At 47.9% G+C, this 22,961-nt stretch overlaps 1 pseudogene; it reads left to right on the forward strand.

Moving 5' to 3' along the window:
• Positions 1-1,931: 1,931 nt before the first annotated feature.
• LOC136118571 (cyclin-Y-like) lies at positions 1,932-7,841 on the forward strand (annotated as a pseudogene).
• Positions 7,842-22,961: the final 15,120 nt, after the last annotated feature.

Consider the following 22,961-nt stretch of genomic DNA (forward strand, 5'->3'; position numbering starts at 1 on the left):
CTGTGTGCTCACATTTTCATTCCCCCAACAAGGCAGCTGCTGGAGACATTGCCTGGCCTCAGATGCCAGCGCTGCTACTGATTAGCTCTGTGACCCTGAGCAAATCACTTAACCTCTCTGAACCTCAGTTCCATCTGTAAAGTGAGGACAAAACTAGCACTCACCGCCTAGGATGATAGTGAAGGTTCAGCTGAGAAGAGAACCCGTGACTGGAACACAGTGAATGTTTAGTATGTGTTCGATATATTTTGATTCTGGCCTGCTGCCTGTAAGGACCAGGCTTCCTAGGCAAGCCCTCCATCCTACTTCGCCCGCCTAGAGAAGACCATCCTGAACACAGAGCAGACGTGGCAGCACGTCTCCGTGTAGAAAGCCATTCTGTGATTCATCCCTGTGGACCGCAGCCTGGGGACTGAGGCGGCCTCCGCCACAGACTCGGCCTTCCCTTTTGCAGAGAAAAGAGACCCAGGAGGACTGGGCAGGGTAGCTGAGGAGAAAGGAAGAACAAGAGGAAGTAAGTTATCTCAGTGGGGATGAATCATCCAGTAGCTATTGGAACCCATTTCCCCAGGGAGCATCCTTGCCTCAGACAGGCACCCAGCAGAGTTACAGCCAATGACACGGGCATCAGCTTTGGCTTCACTGGAATGGCTAACATGCTCACATCCCCAAGCCCTCCCAGCTTCCATTTATACAAGGAGAATGAATCATTGGCCGCACACCACGAGAAGGAAGAGTGACTTGGTCTCCCCAGGCCACTAAAGACTTTCCAGTGCCTCAAAAAGCAAGTAGCAGGGCTTCCCTGGTGGCGCAGTGGTTGAGGGTCCGCCTGCCGATGCAGGGGACGCGGGTTCGTGCCCCGGTCCGGAAAGATCCCACGTGCCGCAGAGCGGCTGGGCCCGTGAGCCATGGCCGCTGAGCCTGCGCGTCCGGAGCCTGTGCTCCGCAAAGGGAGAGGCCACAACAGTGAGAGGCCCGCGTACAGCAAAAAAAGAAAAAGAAAAGAAAAAAAAAACCACTTCACACCCTTTAGGATGACAATAATTTTTTTAAAAACCCCAGAAAACAACAAGTGTTGGCAAGGATGTGGAAACATTGTAGCCCTTGTGCGTCGCCGGTGGGGATGTAAATGGTTCAGCCTCTGTGGAAGATAGTATGGTGGTTCTTCAAAAGATTAAACATTGATTATGATGTGATCCAGCAGTTCCACTTCTGGGTGTATACCCGAAAGAATGGAAAGCAGAGGCTCGAACAGATGCTCGTACACCAGCGTTCACAGCAACATTATCCACAGTAGCCGAAAGAGGAAACCCCTCAAATGTCCATCAGTGGGTGATGGATAAACAAAATGTGGTCTGTACCTACGATGGATCATCATTCAGCCTTGAAAAGGAAGGAAATGTTGACACATGCTACGACGTGGGACATTATGCTCAGTGAAAGAAGCCAATCGCGAGAGGACAAGTACGCTGTGATTCCACCCATGTAAGGTACCTGGAGTAGTCACGGCCAGGAGGCGGAAAGTAGAAAGGTGGGTGCCAGGGGCTGGGGGAGGGGAACTGGGGAGTTGTAATAGGTACGGAATTTCAATTTGGGAAGATGAAGAAGTTCTAGAAATAGAGATGGATGGTGGTGATTTCACAGCACGGCGACTGTTCTTAATGCCACAGAACTATACACTGGAAATGGTTAAGTGGTAAATCTTATGTGTATTTTACCATAATGATGAAAACAATAGGTTTATCAACACTGCCTATAAATCTACAATTACCTCAAAAATAAAAAATTAATTTACAAACAACTACAGATGGAAAAAATCGGTTTCTTCCCTTCACACACTTTGTTCTCCTTGTTGGCTCGTTGGTGGTTTGTCGAATGTGTGTTGATGTCACAGTTGGTAGAGTGAGAAATTAACCCGCGGCTCCTAGAACATGTTCCTGCCCCGGAGTCCTAAGGCCCGGCCTCATCCACACGTCCAGTTACGGAGTGTGCCTCTCAGCCCATTTTGCCTCAGACTCGTTGAGACCTTTGACTTCTTAAAATAAGTGTGATCAGGCCATCAGCGCCTGTTTAAAGCTGAGCTGGGGAGTGCGGTGAACGGCTGGGAGCTGGTTTGCGTGTGCTGGCAGGGGTGCAGCAGGAACAAGGCAGGGCACCGGGCGCTGGTGTGCTCGTGCCTTCCAGGTGTACCTCGAAAGGCTTCTAACGTACGCAGAGATTGACATCTGTCCGGCCAACTGGGAGCGGATTGTTCTGGGGGCCATCCTGCTGGCCTCCAAGGCTTGGGATGACCAGGCAGTAGTGGAACGTGGACCACTGCCAGATACTGAAGGACAGCACGGTGGAGGACATGTGAGTGCGGCCGGGGGCCTCTGCAGAGGAAACCCGACCCTTTCTGGACAGTGCACAGCGTGGAGTGAGTGAATGTGACTGCACGTCTGTTGTGTGCTGGCCGAGAAAGGACACGGTTGCGGATAGGATTTGCAAAAACCTGTATGTCTCACCCTGTGGGTCCCGAACAGGTACTGGTGACACCTTCTGGTTTGTGAAACTGGTCACTGAAACTGTATTCTAGGCGAACCTTCTTTTACCTTCCTGCTCTCCGTCTGCGGTGAGGTTCATCCCAGCTCTGTACACACTGCAAACCGATGACAGGCAGCAGATGGGCTAAAATGTTACCTGTTTCTGTTCAGTTTCAGAGAGAAGGTAAAATTTAACTGCTTTTGTCACATTTTGCAAGTTCACCTGCTTAAAATGAGCGTTCTGTCCCCGAGGTGCCCCTGTGCATCCTGGTCAGGCTGCGTGTTCTCCTCTCTCAGGGCACCATCCTGAGCTCACACTTAGCGGCATCCTGGGGGCTGGGTGTACAGGAGGCGGGGTCAGATCCTCTCGGGAGAAATGAGCTGTTTTGGAAACACTTAATCAGGTTGAACTTCTTATAGTTCCTTACGGTTTACAGGCCTTTCTGACACAATTCTTGCTAATATTTTTCTGGTCTTGTTTGTCTGGCTTCCTTGAGGAAGCTCTGAGCTAGAGCAGGTTCCACTGTGTCCCATCCACATCCAAGTCCCTGGACTCAGTGACCACTACGGGCTCCTGTTCAGCCTGGCCCCTGCTTCCTCTGGTTGCTGGTTCGCTGGGCACCCCATTTTTGTGCTGCCCTGGGAGCACTTGTTTGTGTTTTTGGGTCTTTTGCCAGAGCCTTTTCCTGCTGCAGACCTGTACGACTCCTTCCTGCATCTGTCATTCTTTATTATGAAAAGTAAGACAAATAGGAAGTTTTTGATAGTAAGAAAAATAAAATAAAAATATAAAAAAATTCTTGATTATATTTCAAGGTGAAAACAGTTGCTAAGATAATTGTCATCCAGACAGTAAGTAGGTTGCTTCCACCTTTCAGCTGCTGTGAGTAACACTGTCATGAACATGAACACGGGTGTGCAGACACCTCCCTGAGGCCCTGCTCTCTGTTCTTTGGGGTCTGTGCCCAGAAGTGCGATTGCTGCTTGGTGGCTGGTCTTTAAAGTGAGCCCATTTTTCTAGAAAAGCCGACAGGCCATTAGGTGATGAAAACAACTCTCTTTACTCCATTTGCAAGTTGCTAAATGGCATCAGTTCAGTTGGGTTTCTTTACAACGTTGAGCTAAAATATTTCTGAAATGTTTTTTTGTTTATTGACTTGAATTTATTTATTATAGAGCTTTACGTCAGGACTATTTCTTCGTAATTATCCCCTTGAGAGCTGTAAATCCATCAAGCCCGTTTTCTGCATCACTGTTAGTTTTCTGATGGTTTATCACATAACAAGCTGTCTGATGTCCCTGGAGGATGTACTGCTGCCATTTGAAAATTCAAATTTGGGGAATTATTTTTATTTTCTAAATCTTGCCTTAGTTTGAAAACACAGCAGCTCTAAAATCTTTATTCCCCCCAAACTTAAACAGAAACATTCAAGAAAACAAATATTCAGAAAGGCTGTTTTTTCCCTAAGGAACCCTGGGAAACCGTCACCTTGTTCAAAACCAGATTCCTCTTGACTTTAATCCTAGTTATACCCTCAACAAGAGACAGTGGTGTCTAGATACCATTTGAGGCGGACTAGTTCTCTTAATGTTTATACTAAAAGCAAGGTTTTCTTTCGGCATTGGAGAATGGGATCTGCAGTGGCGCCTCTTGGCCACAGGGCGGCAGTCGGTCCACAGGCAGCTCCCAGGTCGTCCAGGAGAGAGCGCTTCTGCCTTAGCGGTATTTTTGACACACCTTGTTAAAATCTTATCTGAGTTCCAGTATTTCACAGGATGACCTCTTAAGTCTCACGTAAAGGAGGCATAAATACAAGTCATTAAAAGTGTAAAGTTTAGCACAACACACATTTGGGGCTTTACCTCTTTCTCGAAGCTGCATCGAAGCAGCCCCTCCGATTAAATGACTGGATGCGACGTCGTGGTCTCTCCCTCGAGGCGTTCAGGCCTTCGATAACGACTTGCTGAGGTTTCTCGCTTCTGATCTGCCTGGGAGCTTCCGTCGGGGAACCAGCCACCCTGCTCACCTCCCAGCCTCCCTGCCGCCTTAGTGCTCCCGCCCCCGTGCTCCCGCCCCCGTTGTCATAGCAGCGCTAAACAGGCTGGGATGGCTGGATGGGGCCCCTGACCGGAAGCAGACGGGCTGCCCCGCCCCCCCCCGCCAGAAGCAGCCCGCCCCCACCTGGCTCCTCCCCGCCGGAGTTGGTCGCTTCCGGGGCTCAGTTCAGCTCTCACTTCCGGGAAGCCTTCCCTGGATCCCTCCGCCCAGGCTGAGCTTGGTCCGCTCCTTTCAGTAACAGGAATTATTGAGTGCCAAGCGCATGTTAGGTGCTGAGCTGGGGCCAGGCTGCACCGTCAAATGTCACGGTTTCTGGCTCCGAGGAGACAAGGCGGGGAGACTGTGATAAAGGACAGAAGTGAGCCCGGGGTGCTGCACGGGGAGGTGGCCCAGGACCAGGGCTCCCAGACAGACCTGTCGCCGAGCACGCTTCCACCCCCTCCTCCCCGCAGTAACTACCGAGAAGTAGGCCTGCAGACTGGGGAAGTTTTCAGATGCATTGTGGCCGCCGTGGTTCGTCTTCATCCAGCTCTAAGTGAGTTGGCTCCCTTATGGACCGGGCGCTGTCGTCGAGTGGTTCTCGGCGTGCGAGCAGGCCCAGAAGCAACTCGCGGGAGTGTTAGGGATGCACGTTCTCGGGCCCACCCAGACCTGCCGGATCAGACGGGTGGGCCCAGCAGGGGGTCCTCACGTGCCCTGCAGCTGATGGGTGTGCGCTGGGGCTGGGGAACCGCCTCCCCTCCCGTGGTCCCGAGGAAGCCGGTCAGCGTGTCCCCACCGTCTCCTCCCGGGAAGGGCGGTCCTCCAGGCTGCTGTCCGCTCTCATGGACTCCACTTGACAGCTCTCGACTGCATCTTCTGCCCCCTGTTTGAGCCGATGGTTCACGCGGAGAGGTGAGGCCAGAGCCTGCTGTGTGTGTGTGTGTGTGTGTGTGTGTGTGTGTGTGCGCGCGCGTGTGTGTGTGCGCACAGACGCGCTCAGTCTCAGTGTCACGGTCGCCCTGAAGCACTTTCTGGTGATCATCCCAGTTAATCAGGCCTCATCCTTCCGGGCACTGGACCTGGTGGACTTGGCTGTGTCCAGCAGCCTGCCCAGGGGGCCGCGGGTGGGGACGGCGGCTGAGCTGTGCATTTCTGTCTTTCTCTGCAGGAACGAGCTGGAGCGACAGTTCCTCGAATTGCTCCAGTTCAACATCAACGTGCCCTCCAGTGTTTATGCCAAGTATTATTTTGATCTTCGTTCTCTGGCGGAAGCCAACAACCAGAGCTTCCCCTCGAAGGCCCTGAGCAAGGAGAGGGCCCACAAGCTGGAGGTAAGAGGCGTCGGCGCTCCGCGGGTGCTCTGCTGCCAAGGGAGCTGTCCCTTCAAGGTTGTTCTCGCCACTGCGTGTCGTTGTAAAATAATGACGAGGTGCCTTGGATTTCATTTGTACAGCCTCATATTTTTAATAACCTTCTTAATATCAGTTTTAATTTAATGTGCATTGATTCTATTTTTTTATCAAACAAGTTTTAAACTCCTGTTTTAAAAAAGTGAGCCCACACAAAAAAGTGTTTCCCAGCATGCACTTTTGTAAGGAAAAAGATACCAGATGACCCTATGATTGGGAATCCAAAAAAGGTTTAATTCTGCTTTTATTTTTCATTTTTTCAAAGTATTTTCTTCACAGCCCTGTTAGATCTGGGGCCAGTCCCATTGGTCTTGGCCAGGGTTTCGGGCCGTCACTGTTAAGCTGTGTGACTCTTGCGTCTTATACTTGTGTGTAGCTCAGCTTTGCACTTGCACCTAGCTCTTCCCATCCGACTTTTGACGGCTGAAAGGATGGGGACAGGAAGGATCACAGGTGAGAGTTTCTGCATCTTCATCTCAGCACTGCACGAGACAGGGTTCTCGCCGTGTGACAGCCTGGAAGGCTGTCCTGTCAGTCGTTTTGATGGGAGATTGTCTGTTCATGAAGTTAGTCAACACACCGAGCACCTGTATCTACCAGGCTTCGCCCATAATGGGGATAGATCAGGACCCAAACCCATGGCCCCTGCCCTTGTAAAGCTGTATTGCTTTGGTCTGGACAATGGTTCTGACATGACGAGAAAGTAGACACATGTCTTTATCACGATTGGGGAATGTGGCAGAGTCTCTGAGCCTGTTTCTGGAGAGAAGAATGTGTAGAAGGTGCTTCTTGAATGTCAGTTCATGGGGCTCTACAGTCATTTAGTTAATGTCATACTTCAGTAATTTTTTAGTATCTTGAAGCTAATGTGATTACTACCAGGAAAATCTAGGAGAAGCAACTAGAAAATGGGTACTAAGAATTCTAATAGATGGCAGGTACAAGATCACTATACCCAAATTGATAGTTTTCCAAGTCACCGGCAATAACCATTAGAGAATATAATGGAGGAAAGGTGCCATTCAAAATTGCAACAAAGTATAAGCAAGGGAAGAACACAAGCATTGTCCTTACGATGTGCCCAGCGCAACTTAAGCACTTAGCATACGTTTTTCTTTCTTTCTTTCTTTTTTAGCATATGTTAACTCATGTAATCTTCGCCGTGGTTTGAGGGGGTAGCTGCTATTATTATTCCCAGACAAGAATGCTTAGGTTTGGAGAGGAGAACTGCCTTACCCTGGGCGCACTCATGAGGTTGTAGAGCCTGGAAGCCAGAGCGTAGAGCTTGTGTTTAAGCACCGCGCTCCAAGGCCTCGCAGTGCCCTTGCTCAGAGAAAAACCTGTCAAGAAAAGTGCTATAGTGTCTGGGTCTTCTCCCCGCCGCAAATTTATTCCAGTCTCAGACCTGCGAGTGTGATCTGTTTGGAGAGGGGGTATTTGCAGATGAGGTCACACTGGATTAGGGTGGGTCCGGAATCCAATACCAGTGTCCTTCTAAGGAGACGGAGACTGGAGACATGGGGACAAGACCACACGGTGACAGCAGAAACTGGAGTGGGAGAGGCAAGGAAGGGGTCTTCCCTGGAGCCTGGAGCGAGTGTGGCCAATGCCTCGATTCCCGACTTGCAGCCTCCAGATCCGTGAGAAAGCCAAGTTCTGCTGTTGGAAGCCATCCAGCGTGTAGCAATTTGTTGCCGCAGCTCCAGGAACCTCAGAGACGTGCAAAACCTAAATAGAGAAAGTGCTCAGTGCTCCTTAAGGGCCGGACAGGATGCACCGTGTTCCTGATGTAAACACGTCCGTCTGCACCCCCTTTCCACTGCCCCCTCCATCCAGGGGATTCCTGTCACCCAGTCCTGTCCCGACTGAGGACCTTTCTCTGAGCTGTGATTTCTGTCTGGCACGTTTCCCTCCACGGATTTGTGTGAGAAACTCCTTTCATTCCGACGCCCCTCAGATGTCACTTCGTCCCAGAGGCCTGCCGTGGCCACCCCGTGGAAGACAGCCCGCCCTGCCGCCCTCACAGCGAGGACCCGGCATGGCCCTCGGTGTCTCAGCTCCCTGGCCCCATCTTCACATCCCCCCGCACCCCGAGTGTGGCCCCGGAGGGAAGGAGGGAGGTCAGAGAACCAAGACAGAGCCGGCCTTGAGGTTGCGTTAGGGAAAGGAACGTGTGTGGGATCTGGGTACACCTGGAGAAGGAGGGGGTTCCACTCAGGAGTCCTCCCCGTACCCCCTCCCCGTGCATCAGCCCTCTCCCCCTCCCCCGCCCCCCTCCATACCTCCTCTCCCCGCCCCTTCCTCGTGTCTGGGCATTGCTGAGGCCCAGCGCTAGGGAGACCTTCCCCTCGGTAGAGATGCACATGCAAACATGAAAGACTTTGGAAGTCAGCCAGGGAAGTCTGAACAGTATCTCAAACGTAGCTTTTCCCCCAGAAACAACGCTGCTGCCTCATATTAGGTGCTTCCGACTCACAGAGCTTCTCACCCGCACCCTGGGCAGCTTCCTGATGGGGCGGAGCAGAGCTGGTCCCCACAGTCCCCAGCTGGGCTGGAGTCTGGAAGGGCAGAGTGACTTGGTAAAGGTTGTAGCATCAGCCCCAGCCTGTCTCCAGCTGCCCCTAAAGCCGTCTCATGGGCAGGTCCCACCCGTCACCGGAATCTCCGGAGCCCTTGTCCTTGGCGGGGAGACAGCTGCACCCTTTGAGCCTTTTAAGAAGGCTTAGCAGTACCTACCAGCATGAGCGGCATATAGGACTGTTATTTTTATAGCTGCTAAATCCAGGTGCCACGCAAATGGTGGGCCCAGTCGGCTCACAGCATCCTGCGGACTCCAGGCACGGCTGTTTCGAAGCGCTGGCTCGGCTTCCGGTGACGCCTTTCTCATCAGGTCTCAGCTTGAGTGCTTTAGAGAGGCTGGACTCTGGGGATTTCATAGGTGGCCCCAGCCGTCCCCTCCCCTGAGGCCACGGCCTGTCCTCTGGCCTGCAGGGGTCCTGCTGGACCGTGGTTTTCTTTTTCTGTACTTCCGAATTCTCATTTTTAAGTCTGAGGCACATTTTCTCACTCAAAATATGCCCAGGCCATGGCTGTCACTGGGTGTCTCAGTATGGCTGCTGCTTCCTCATTATTCACGTCTCAGCTCAGAAGTCATCCCTTCAGCGGCCTTTTCTGCCACCTCCTCTGGAACCGCACTGACCCCTCCCTGCCACCTCAGCTCGCTGTTGGCCTTCGTGTTTTGGTCATTTCTCTGCCTGCCATGGGCTGAGAGCACCTGCTGCTTCGCTTGCGTTTAGAGCCTACCTCTCCCTCCTGTAACAGAAAACGGAACTTGCTGCTCTCGGGAAGGGACAGCTGCCAGGGGGCGTCTCTGAGCAAAGGGGATCTTACCTGGGGTGTCAGAGAGCGTGGGGCTCAGGGATTTCAGTCCTTCTTGACCGGTGAGAATGGGTCCTAAACCAGTTCTGATGGATCCTTGCTGCTATGGCCAAATAACAACCAGAAGCTGTTCGTCCCCTCCCCGCTGTGAGCTCTCTGAGACAAAGGACGTTCTGTCTTGTCCGCCTCAGCGCTGGCGCCAGCTTCTCCTGTGCTGGGAGGGCCTGGGGAATTGAACTCTCAAGGGTTGAGTGGAGAAGATGGCAGGTGGGGTAAGCGCCACCGGGTTCCAGAGGGCAGGGCCTCAGCCAGCGGGCAGGGCCAGTTCCACGGCCGGGGCTTTCTGCTCAGTCTAAGGAAGACAACGTTAAAGGGCGGCGGCCACGTGTGGAAATGGCAGCCTGGCCGTGGATCTGATGGGGAAGAGCCTGACTGCTCACCAGGTGAGCAGGTGCCTGCCCACCTGCACGTCTTCCCGCTGTTGTCATCGGAGTGGCAGAATCAAGGCCTCTGGCACCAGCTCCTATTCACCGTTCGCAAAGACACTGGGAAGAAGTGTCTCCTCTCCTTGCCCCAGGCCTCGCTGCCAGCTTCAAAAAGCCTGGAGACCAGAGACTTCCCTGGTGGTCCAGGGGTTAAGACAGCGCTTCCACTGCAGGGGGCGCAGGTTAGATCCCTGATCAGGGAGCTAAGATCTCGTATGCCTCTGGATGCAGCCCCTGCATGCTCACGCCAGCTGCTGTCCACTGTAAACGACCTGTTCCCCCCTTCTCTGGGTTCTGCTAGTGATTTCAGAGGAGCCCCCGGCCTGGATGCCTTGCAGCTCAATTCCCAGATCCCAAGCACCGGGCGCTCGTGTGGACGTGTGCTCTGTGTGTGTCTGTCGGGGACCCGCCGCACATCTTCTACGTCGGTGCTGGGCCTGGATGCAGGCAGGGGAGTGGGAGTTCGAGCACAGAGTTGGGTTTGGGTGCTCGGGCCGAGCCCCACCTGGGAGGCTGGTATTGCTCGCTGTCTGGAGCCCATAGATTCTGTCCAAGTCACCCACTGGCTGCGACACAGTCTTGACAGAGCTAGTGGTTTGGTAGCAGCACGTTGTCCCTCCGGCTTCCAGCCAAAGGTCTTCCTGCCCCGTTGGAGCATTTACCAGTCTCTGAGCCGGGTCTGGGTGGGCGGGACGCATGGATACGCTGACACTGACCCGCCGCTCTCCTGGCCGAGGAGAGAAGCCGGCCGGCTCCATCCTGTCCAGGGCCAGACCTGACCACCTTCCCCCTTAGCTGCTGTTCTGCACATGTGAGCATAAAACAGCCCTTAGGAAGGGCCTTAGGGAGCATCTTGTCCAACATACACACTTGACAGATGAGTGACTGAGGTCACGAAACTCTCTGGGAGAAAACTAGGATTGATTGATTGACTGATTTCATATGCAGTGTTTATTGAAAAATTTTAACCTGAATCTTCCCAATAAAGGGGTTGAAGAAATTTACAAAAAGACATATGCGGTAGGACTTATAAAACAGAAAACAAATAAAGTGCACAGAGAATATAAGGGAGTTGTTATCTCAGAAAACTAGGCTCATATGGTTACTACATTTGAGCATTAACTTTACTTTTTTTCAAGTCTTGGTTAAATAAAGAATATATATACATATATATGTATAATATATACATATGTATATATATGTATATACACATATATATACATATGTATATATTATACATATGTATATTAAAAATATATTTTTATATATTTATATTAAAAATATATATGTATATATATGCACATATATAATATTTCCAATTTTTAAAAATTAAAGTATAGTTGATTTACAATATGCTAATCTCTGCTGTACAGAAACGTGACTCAGTCATACACATATATACATTCTTTTTTCCTATTCTTTTCCATTATGGTTTATCTCACCAGATTAGATCTAGTTCCCTGTGCTATACAGTAGGACCTTGTTTATCCATTCTAAATGTAATAGTTTGCATCTACTAACCCCAAAGTCCCAGTCCTTCCCTCTCCATGCCCCCTTGGCAACCACAACTCTGTTCTTTATGTCTGTGAGTCTGAAAAGTAGGATTTTGATGGTTTCTGACACACCCCATCCCCGAGCAGCAATTTGCCTGCTGAACCACAATCAACTTCAGATTGCACACGTGGTTGTGAGATAGAGGAGAGTGAGTCTGCGATGTCCGTGGTCTGGGGGCAGAGGCCTTCTCCGCGTCTGCCAGCTCTCCTGTCTGATGCCCTGGGGCCAATGGGCTGGGACCACCAGCGTGACCCATGTTTCAATACTAGTCCCAGCTGCCCTGTCCCTGCATGCTCATTCCAGGTGGGCACGACAGTGGCTGTCACTGCCTAATGCCAGCTACATGGCCCTTTCCCACAATGCACTCCTTTCTGGAGCCCCAGTATATGTGGGACAGAGACACAAGGATGGGTCTGCTTTAGTGGAAGACATTCCACCCACTTAGCAAGCCCTGAAAAACAACCATCAGACCTTAAGGTTCAAAGAAGCAATTTTGAGCATCATATCTTGCACTATTTTCAAATTCCCCAATTGTCCTATGCAGTGCTTTTATTTCCCCCAGTTTCTAGTTGAGGAAACTTAGATGAAGGGAAGTTTATGAACTTGAGGGTGATACAGCAAGGATTCAAACTCAGGCCGGTCGGATTCTTAAATTCTCGCTCCAAATCCCTCTACCCTCAGGAATGCCCTGGCGGATCAGCAGAGAATTGCAGTTTGGGGGCCACAACCATGGTGAGCCGTGTGCAAGACTCTGCACCGCAAAAGAAGGAGGATGCTTTTGTAGAGCGGAAAAGGAAGTGGGTGTGGTGGCTACAGGAAACAAAGAGTCTGTGGCTTCTCATTGGCTGAGCTCTGCCAGGAAAGAGGCGGAGTCTGTCTTCTTTCTGTTGGGATCCGCTGTTGGCTCTGGCTGTGAGGGCTCCCCCTGCTGGTCTCCTGATTCCATTCAATTGAGGCTTCTGTTACTTATTAATTTTTTTATATCCTGTGTGTCCTAATCTCCTTTTCTCATAAGGACAGCAGTCAGATTGGATTAAGTCCCACCCCAGTGGCCTCATTCTAACTTAATTGCCTCTTTAAGGCCCTATCTCCAAATTCAGTCACATTATGAGCTCCTGTGGGTTAGGGCTACAACATATGAATGTCTGGGCTGGGGTGTGGCGGGGAGTGGACACAATTCAGCCCATGACACTTTTCTTAACTTCATTACTTTTGCTCTTTGATGTCTGAAGGTGTTGAGACAGTGACTTCTGATTCCTTTCTCTGTCTATGGTTGCTGCCTGAGAGTGTGTGCCTCTCTCTCTCTCATGAGGCTATAAATACTTAGATGGCATTTGCCCGCGGTGTTTTCTTTCTTCATGTATCTCCCCACCTGAAGATACCACCCTCCCCTTCCACTGTCAGCTGCTGGTGTTGCCACTGGCAAGGTTATCCCGGCTGGCTCCTCTCCGCCTTGGACTTCAGAATGGAAGTCAGGAGCTGAACGGCGCTCATCAGGGCCTGAGCCCAGCCGTGGTGTGGCCGCTGTGTGCTCCAGCTCCCCCAGGACACAGGCATCATTCCCGTTAGGGTGCCACCGGTCACAGACGCGTTAGAGACAGGAGGCACCGGCATACCCCTGCTGAAAATGCACCCACCCCAGCAGGTACTGACCGGCTCCCACAGCTACAGTGATCCCAGCCTTAGTTTAGAATCAATGAGTTTTCCCTCCTTCCGAGCTGCTCTCACTTACTAAGGAGAGGGGTGGACCGACCAGGAAGATCCAGCAAACACGTGTTGGTGGCTAAAAGAAATTCTTACTTGAAATCGTCCTTCAGGGAAGGCTTTTCTTTTCTCAGCTCCAAATAGAGAAAGCATTCATGTAGCTAATGGCAGGAGCTCATGCATGTGTTTGGTCACTTAAACAGCTGCCAACGGCCATGTTGAAATAGCTGTACTTTGAGACATCGTTTCACATCTTCAACTCCTGGTCTGCCGTAGTGACCCAATTTAACAAAAAAAGGAGAAACAAGAAACAACTAGTTTTAGATTTTGTTTGTCCCTGAAAAATGGTAGAAAAACACTCCCAGGAAATTCCCTGCAATTCCCAGACTGTTCCGTCCGATTGCTGAGGCTTTTTACCGAAGAAGGGCATTTCTTCCCCCGACTAAGCCAAAAACAAACAAAAAACTATAACGTTAACAAAAAAAGCACATTAAATTTCCAGCTGTCTTTTGTCAGAAAAAATACCATCACTTTTGATAACTAGCATAACTCTAGTAACTTTGGCAACAGTATGGGTTTTGTTTCCAAAGAGCCAAATCTGGACTGCAAGTAAGAAATCAGAACTACAAGTAAGAAGGAATAACTCAATCCCTGTTGTCTTTCAGGATGGGTTATTTACTGCTGTCGTGAACTACATGCAGTGAGCCGTTTTTGCTATGGAAGCTGAGAGGCGCCACTTTGCCTTGGCTGTATTATTCAGCACAGCTAGAACACTTATTTAGAAACAGGCTCAAGTCGCAACCGATGTCTCCAGCACTCAACACCTCTTCACTCCAATTCCAAAATCCGTTGTCCTCATTTGATAACTTTGCATTTTTAAAAATTTATTAAGTTAGAATATTTTCCCTATCACCATCACATTTCACTGTCTTATTGTAAGGATTTCTTACCATAAATATGCCCTTCCTTGCAAAAGGGAGAAAATGCAATGATCCAAAAGACATATTTTGGCCCCTTTTCTAGTCCCTACTGCTCACAGCAATCCTGGTGAGCCTCAGGGCTGAGGCATAAGTGTTCTGATTCTTTTGAAAAACTTAATTCGTGGAGATTTAAAGTTCTTGTTCTTTTCCTTATCTGTTCTCCTTTTGGAATTTATTTTCCTCCTCTTTGTCCTTCCTCTGCTCTTCCTCCTCTCGCTTTTCATATCTTTCTTTCCTAAGAGTACACAGGTCGGCTCCCTAGGTGGTTATACCCAGGTTTATCTATCATTTTCACGGCCTGGTTAGAATGCTTCAGGGGAAGTTGTTTGCAGAGCCCTGACAGCAAGTACACAGCTCCATATAGCAAGAATAGATGAAAGATGAATGGGAGGAAAAATCTTGCTGTTTCTCTGTGTCCTCAGGGTAAAGGGAAATTGGGGTCAAGGTTGACACAGACCATTAAGTAGGGTTTCTGCCCACAGTCATGTCAGAATAAATGATACTGGACTAGACCTCTCACTGTAAGTAACTTAGAAAACTGGATGCAATAGGTGAAGTAAAAGCTTTCAGATGTTGAAAATAGACAGCAAAGGACTGTGGTCCCTGACGTAAGGGAAACAAATGAAGTCACCCTGATGATACTTCTAGCTTTTTGTCTGGAGGCAGTTTTTGTACTGCTCCCAGGGGAAACCTAAGCAGAGCATGGAGGCCTTACTGAGTTGAGAAGACAGATTAGAGGAAGCTATATAGAACCCCAGGAATGTGCATAGAATTTCCCTGAGTCTTTGAATACTGAGCTCTACATGTAAAGAGAAAAACTCTATACGGTCAGGAAATAAGTAACTTCAAGGAAGCTTTTTAAGCTGAACAATTCCTAGGTCTCACATAGAATAGGAAGACATTTAAATTCCATCCAGCCAGAGTGAGGATACCTTGTTAACCCCCTGGGAAATTCAATAAAGACTAGAAATGTAATACCTTAGTAGTAGGGCCAAACTGAATTCACTCTAACAGCGTAAAATGAGTCTCAGAAGGAGATATGAGGATATATGTATATGTATAGCTGACTCACTTTGTTATAAAGAAGAAACTAACACACCACTGTAATGCAATTAAACTCCAATAAAGATGTTTAAAAAAATGAGTCTCAGAAATATCGAGCTAATCCTCAAACAACTCAACTGTCTGTCAAATCAAAATTCAACATTTTTGAGTGAAGATAAAATCCAGACATCTAACAATGTAGCATACACAATGTCCAGCATTCAATGAAAATAGCTAGACGTGTGAAGAAGCAGGAAAAAGTGTGACTCATAATGAAGAGAAAAAACAGTCAATATCAATAGACCCAGACATAGTAGTTCCAGAAGATGGAATTAGCAGACAAGGACTTTTTTTTTTTTTTTTTGGCATGGAATAGGTCTCCAATTTATTACTAAGCAAAAGAGCAAGTTACCAGAACATGAAATTTAGAGCAAATCTACTTTTGTTAAAAATTCAACATAGATGGAAGCAGCACAGTGAAGAACTTAAGGCATGGGCTTGTGGAATTCTGTTGACCTGGGTTCAAACGCCTCCTCTATGGTTGCTTGATGTTTAACCTTGAGAAAATTGCTTACTCTCTGAGCCTCTATTTCCTTCTCTATGCAACATATTTAGTAGGAAAATATAAGTTTTCTTGCAGTTTTGTGTGAGACTAAAACGGAAAACCCCTGAGATACGCTGAGGACTATGTCTGAGGAGCCTCCCTATGTTCACTTGGAGCCCAGTGGAAGGGCCATGGCCTGGGCACCAGGCTGACGTGGGCTCAAGGCCCGGGTTCAGCATTGACAAACTTGCTGATTCTGGGAAGGCCACTCCCTTCCTCTGTTTTGGTTTCCTCTTTTATGAAGCATGATTCCACTTTCCTGTGTCTGCTGTGAGTTTTAAACGAAGACACAGGGTTGTCAAGGACATGGCCTGAATGTTGAGATGGTCAGAATCAGTGGGACCATTGTATGTTCACATATGCATTAACGAAGACCTGGCAGGATATAACAGCGAAAACTTACACAGAAGCTTCTGTTTGCCACACACCACTCCAAACACTTAAAAATTAACAACACGTTTAATTTTCACCACAACCCTCGTAAGGCATTATTACTTATCCATGTTACTAGACAAGAAAACAGAGGCCCAGAGATGTTTAGTAACTTTTCCAAAGTCAAACGTGGTATAAGTGATGAAACTTGGATTATGAAGCTTGGCACATTGGTATCAAAATATATTTATGCCTTTAACCATGTTACTAGATCACCTTTCAATTGAAATGTTAACACTGCTGGGAAGGGAGGAGTGCCTCGTCTCTCTGCCTGGGTCTGGGGTCAGTGGTGCAGAGAAGGGAGAGGACAGGCAGGATTAGCTCCCACATCAAGAATATAATCTTTTTCTTTCTTTTTTTTTCTTTAACATGGTTATTGGAATATAATTGATTTACAGTGTTGTGTTAGTTTCTGAGGTATAACAAAGTGAATCAGCTCTGTGTATACATATATCCCCATATCCCCTCCCTCTTGGATCTCCCTCCCACCCTCCATGCCCCAGCCGTCTAGGTGGTCACAAAGCACCGAGCTGATCTCCCTGTGCAATGCAACTGCTTCCCACTAGCTATCTGTTTTACATTTGGTAGTGTATATATGTCCATGCCACTCTCTCACTTCGTCCCAGCTTACCCTTCCCCCTCCCCGTGTCCTCAGGTCCATTCTCTATGTCTGTGTCTTTATTCCTGTCCTGTCAGAACCATTTTTTTTTTTTTAGATTCCATATATATGTGTCAGCATATGGTATTTGCTTTTCTCTTTCTGATTTACTTCACTCTGTATGACAGACTCTAGGTCCATCCACCTCACTACAAATAACTCAATTTCGTTTCTTTCTATGGCTGAATAATATTCCTTTGTATATATGTGCCACATCTTCTTTATCCATTCATCTGTCGATGGACACTTAGGTTGCTTCCATGTGCAGACAAGGACTTTAAGACCAGTTATTCTAAATATACTCAAGAATTTAAGAGAAAAAAAATACAATGAGAATGGCTATATTAACACCAGAAAAATATACTTCAGGAAACAGAATATTACTAGAGATGAACAGGGACATTTCACAGTGATAAAAGGGTCAATTCATCAAGAAGACATAAAAATCTTAATATATATGCATCTGATAACAAAATTTCAAATTACATGGAGCCAGTCAACTAGGGAAAAACAACAGTTGTAGTGGCTGTTTTAAATTAAAAAGGAAAATACTACACAGCTATTTGCAAGGCCATCTTTATCACCATGGATTGATTAAGGGAACTACCCTGGGAAGTTCTTGGGGTGACAGGAAAACAGCTTAACAGATTTGGCTTTGACCTCAAAGACCTCACAATAGGGCTGAAATACAGAACACATACACACCGAGTAAAATATTAAGAGGTATGTCTTATGTATTTTTCTTAAACTTCTGCCTTTCAATTTTTTAAATTAATTAATTTATTTTTGGCTGTGTTGGGTCTTCGTTTCTGTGTGAGGGCTTTCTCTAGTTGCGGCAAGTGGGGGTCACTCTTCATCATGGTGCGCGGGCCTCTCCCTACCGCGGCCTCTCTTGTGGAGCAAAGGCTCCAGACGCACAGGCTCAGTAGTTGTGGCTCACGGGCCCAGCTGCTCCACGGCATGTGGGATCCTTCCAGACCAAGGCTCGAACCCGTGTCCCCTGCATCGGCAGGCAGACTCTCAACCACTGTGCCACCAGAGAAGCCCTGCCTTTCAATTTTTGAATCAAATAAATCATTAAGCTCTTGTTGGCTGTTTTCCACCTTGAAGGATTAGTGCTTGGCCTTACAAACATAACAGTACCTGCTTAGTCATCTCGGCTACGCCCAGGTGGCTACATGACCACTCCCCTCCCCGGTTCAGCTAGAACCCACAGAACTGAAGGAGGATCGCTGTTAACATGACATGAGACCAGAGATCAATGCTGGGGTCCCAAGAAGGCTTGTGATGAGCTACTGCAGGCCCCTTGCTTTCAAACTCTTCTCGAAGCAGGCTGAGGCATCAGTGCACTCAGATAAGGAGAATAGTTATAAAAAAAGAAAAAAGATTCATTCTCAGGGTGATTCACACTCAATAAAAGCCCCGCTTAAGATGAGACCAGAGCCACAGCTGGGGAAAATCATTCTTAAAGATTCACTTTGTACACACAACTCAATCTTTTCAAGGAAACTGTCTGGAGGTAGCGCTGGGATTAGAATGGATTACCTCCTAAAAGAGGCTTTCCAGAAATCCCAACTCAGCTAATAGGAGGGGCTCTTTGTTGCCTTTTAATAAATGATTGAATTTATTTATGCCACTTCTTTCCAAGAAAGATGAAAGTAGGTCACCAAACAAACTTCTGTGAGCTTAGCTCGTTCCAGAAAGGAAAAGCAGAGGCCCAGAGAGATGTCTGTTCTGAGCTCGGCTGAGAGTGAGAGCTTCTCTTTGGATCTTCCCCAGTTTCCCCAGTTGTTCCCAGCTCTGTGTCACATGGGAACACCAGGGACTTTGGGGTCAAATAATGTGGGATGGATCCCAGCCTTGCACTTACACCGTGTGGGCTTAGGCAGTCATGAGATGTCACAGAACCCTATGTTCTTCATCTATAACGTGTCTCTCTCTCTCTCTCTCTCTAGTGTGCGCACACACACGCACACACACACGCACACGTGCACACATTGCAGATATTCGTTTTCTCCTTCACAGCCTCTTTGTGCCTCTATTACAGGCCCATCATTCATTACTGTTACTTCACCATGTCTTAGCTCTCTTGGGACCTGGAAAGTTGATCACTATTCTTATGGGTAGAAAAGTCCTTGTCTCCCTGTCCTTGAAGGGAAGGGCTGTGTATTACTCACCTACATCCCTAAACCTGGCCCAGTGTCTGGCACGGAGTATATATCAATATATTATTGTTGGATGAAACCCTCACTCTTTTTCAGAAGGACTCAACAAGCTCTCTAGTACCTTCTTTAGAAAACAAAACAAAACAAAACAACTCCTCCAGCTTCCTCTCGTGGCCCCTCCCAGAATCTGTCCTCTCCTAGGCTGAGGCCATCGCACTTAAGGGGCGAAGGGCGAAGGGCTTTGATACCGGGCCCTGTGTTGAGTTCCAGCTCCTCCACCCACAAGGTGGGTGGCCTTGTGCCATCCAGGGAGGGGATGTGTGCCCTGGCCGGGGCGGGCCTGCCTCCTGTCTCTGTGATGACCCTGCTCCTACCTGGATCACACCCTGAGATATAAAGTGATCCTTTGCCGTCCAATCCCGCTCTGCTGTATCACCCATCACTCTGTCTGCCCTCCTGTCCATTTCCTCACACCGACTTTCTCTGCTCTGTGGTCTGTCTTTGCTTTCACAGGTGAGTACAATGTGGTCCTGGCCTGGCCTGTGTCCCCGGAGGTCCAGGTGGAACCAACCACACTGCAGCTGATGAGATGCATGTCCCTTCCTTCCTTAATTTCTCCCTTAGGAGAAAACTTGACCTGAAAACACTGCCTGAGGAGACCCGTGTCCCTTCCATCATAGGGGGGACCTTGGCTCAGAGAGGAATTCCCTGTCGCCCGCTTGTCCAGACACCACTGTCGGGGGCTTCCGAATATATACTTCATTCAACAAACAGGCTCATCACTCGTCCCAAATTAAAGTGTTTTGAATGCTTGGGGGGTTAGCGTTTAACAGTTGTTGAGTTTTAAAATAGATTGAATTCCTTCATTCTCCCTCCTAGCATTTCATGGTCAAGAACAGGCAGAGACACACATAGAGGGGAATGGGGACTGGTTTGTGCTCCTGACAAGACTTGTTCATCTAATCCTGGACTCACAGTCACAGCCACCCAGTGTCTCCCTCCTTCCCTCCCTCCCTCCCCCCCTTCCTACATTCCTTCCTCCCTCCCTCCCTTCCTCCCCACCCCGACCCCCATTACCTAAAACATAAGAGGAAAATACAAGCGCTAACAAACCTGAACTGCTTGGTAACGTGGGAGCGTGTTTATGACACTCCGTTGACACATCTTCCCTAACCAAGATCCTCACCTTCACAGAAAAGCCTGCTTCCAGGACCGGTGCTTCTGGACTCAGACTCTAGTGAAGGTGACTGGTGAGGATTCATGTGTTGCCTCTTCCAGAGGCTTTCATTGTCATCGCTTGTAAAAGCCAAAGGACGGCAAGCATTTACCATGTGATACTGAACAAGAGGTAGAGGTGTCTGAGGCAGGAGGTCCTACTCAGGGCCTGAAACCGCCTCTCAGTTATCCAGAGAGAGAAATATGAACACAGCTCTCTCTCTCTTTCAGCTATTGGAGAAAAACAAATGTAAAAATAAAACAATTAAAAATGTTTTCAAAAACAAAGCACACACTTGTTCCAAACCCAGAGACGAGCTAGTCATCTGTGGGACATTTGGGGCCCAGCCTTACACGCAGGTGGCCCAGACATAGGGCTGGTCGGCATGCCTTCTGGGACAAGTCTGCTCCACGCAGCGGGGCTTCCAGTGATGTCTGGGGAACCTCAGGGGCACAGCATTCTGTTTTCTCAGAGAAACAGTGCAATCCACAGAGGCTCTGGGCCATTAGGATTCGGGCAAACTTCAGGAGCCCTAAAGCTTCTGGGCTCAACACAGGAAAGTTGGGGCAAAATAGTTCATGCCAGGGCTTCCCTGATGGCGCAGTGGTTGAGAGTCTGCCTGCTAATGCAGGGGACACGGGTTCGAGCCCTGGTCTGGGAGGATCCCACATGCCGCAGAGCAACTAGGCCCGTGAGCCACAACTACTGAGCCTGCGCATCTGGAGCCTGTGCTCCGCAACAAGAGAGGCCGCGATAGTGAGAGGCCCGTGCACCACGATGAAGAGTGGCCCCCACTTGCCACAACTAGAGAGAGCCCTCACACAGAAATGAAGACCTAACACAGCAAAAATAATTAATTAATTAATAAACTCCTACCCCCAACATCTTCCAAAAAAAAAAAAGAAAACCACAGCTTTACTCCTTTAAAAAAAAAAAAAAAAAGCCCAGAGATAAACCCACACACGTATGGTCACCTTATCTTTGATAAAGGAGGCAACAATATACAGTGGAGAAAAGACAGCCTTTTCAATAAGTGGTGCTGGGAAAATTGGACAGCTACATGTAACAGAATGAAATTAAAGCACTCCCTAACACCATACACAAAAATAAACTCAAAATGGATTAAAGACCTAAATGTAAGGCCAGACACCATCAAACTCTTAGAGGAAAACATAGGCAGAACACTCTATGACCTAAATCACAGCAAGATCCTTTTTGACCCACCTCCTAGAGAAATGGAAATAAAAACAAAAATAAACAAATGGGACCTAATGAAAATTAAAGGCTTTTGCACAGCAAAGGAGACCATAAACAAGATGAAAAGACAACACTCAGAATGGGAGAAAATATTTGCAAACAGAGCAACTGACAAAGGATTAATCTCCAGAATTTACAAGCAGTTCATGCTGCTTGTTTTGAATATCACAAAAACAAACAACCCAATCCAGAAATGGGCAGAAGACCTAAATAGATATTTCTCCAAAGAAGATATACAGACTGCCAACGAACACATGAAAGGATGCTCAACATCACTAATCATTAGAGAAATGCAAATCAAAACTACACTGTGCTATCACGTCACACTGGTCAGAATGGCCATCATCAAAAAATCTACAAACAATAAATGCTGGAGAGGGTGTGGAGAAAAGGGAACCATCTTGCACTGTTGGAATGTAAATTGATACAGCCACTATGGAGAACAGTATGGAGGTTCCTTAAAAAACTACAAATAGAACTACCATACGACCCAGCAATCCCACTCCTGGGCATATACCCTGAGAAAACCATAATTCAGAAAGAGTCATGTACCACAATGTTCACTGCAGCACTATTTACAATAGCCAGGACATGGAAGCAACCTAAGTGTCCATGGACAGATGAATGGATAAAGAAGATGTGGCACATACATACAATGGAATATTACTCAGCCATAAAAAGGAATGAAACTGAGTTATTTGTAGTGAGGTGGATGGACCTAGAGACTGTCATACAGAGTGAAGTAAGTCAGAAAGAGAAAAACAAATACCGTATGCTAACACACATATATGGAATCTAAAAAAAAAAAAGAAAAAAAAAGTGGTCAGAAGAACCTAGGGGCAAGAGGGGAATAAAGATGCAGACCTACTAGAGAATGGACTTGAGGATACGGGGAGGGGGAAGGGTAAGCTGGGGCAAAGTGAGAGTGTGGCATGGACACATATACACTACCAAAAGTAAAATAGATAGCTAGTGGGAAGTGGCTGCATAGCATAGGGAGATAAACTCCGTGTTTTGTGACCACCTAGAGGGGTGGGATAGGAAGGGTGGGAGGGAGGGAGATGCAAGAGGGAAGAGATTTGGGGACATATGTATATGTATAACTGATTCACTTTGTTATAAAGCAGAAACTTACACACCATTGTAAAGCTATTATACTCCAATAAAGATGTTTAAAAAAATACATATATCCACTCTTTTTAACATTCTTTTCCCATATAGGCCATTACAGAGTACTGAGTAGAGTTCCCTGTGCTATGTAGGAGGTCCTTATTAGTTATCTATTTTATATATAGTGGTGTGTATGTCTCAATCCCAGTCTTCAGTTTGCATTCTCAAGACGACAGAGTTCTCAGGAGGGACCTCAATACATTTGGAAGGAATGAATCCTCAACTCCGTGAAGAGAAGAAAACAAGCTCAGATGGGTTAATGTTTGCTCAGGGTGAAACACTGGTATGTGTTTGGAACCAGGTCGGAACCCAGACCCTCTGACCTGGAAGTCTGTACTCTTT

The sequence above is a fragment of the Phocoena phocoena genome, chromosome 2 (genome assembly GCF_963924675.1).
Source record: "Phocoena phocoena chromosome 2, mPhoPho1.1, whole genome shotgun sequence".
NCBI classification, from domain to species: Eukaryota; Metazoa; Chordata; class Mammalia; order Artiodactyla; family Phocoenidae; genus Phocoena; species Phocoena phocoena.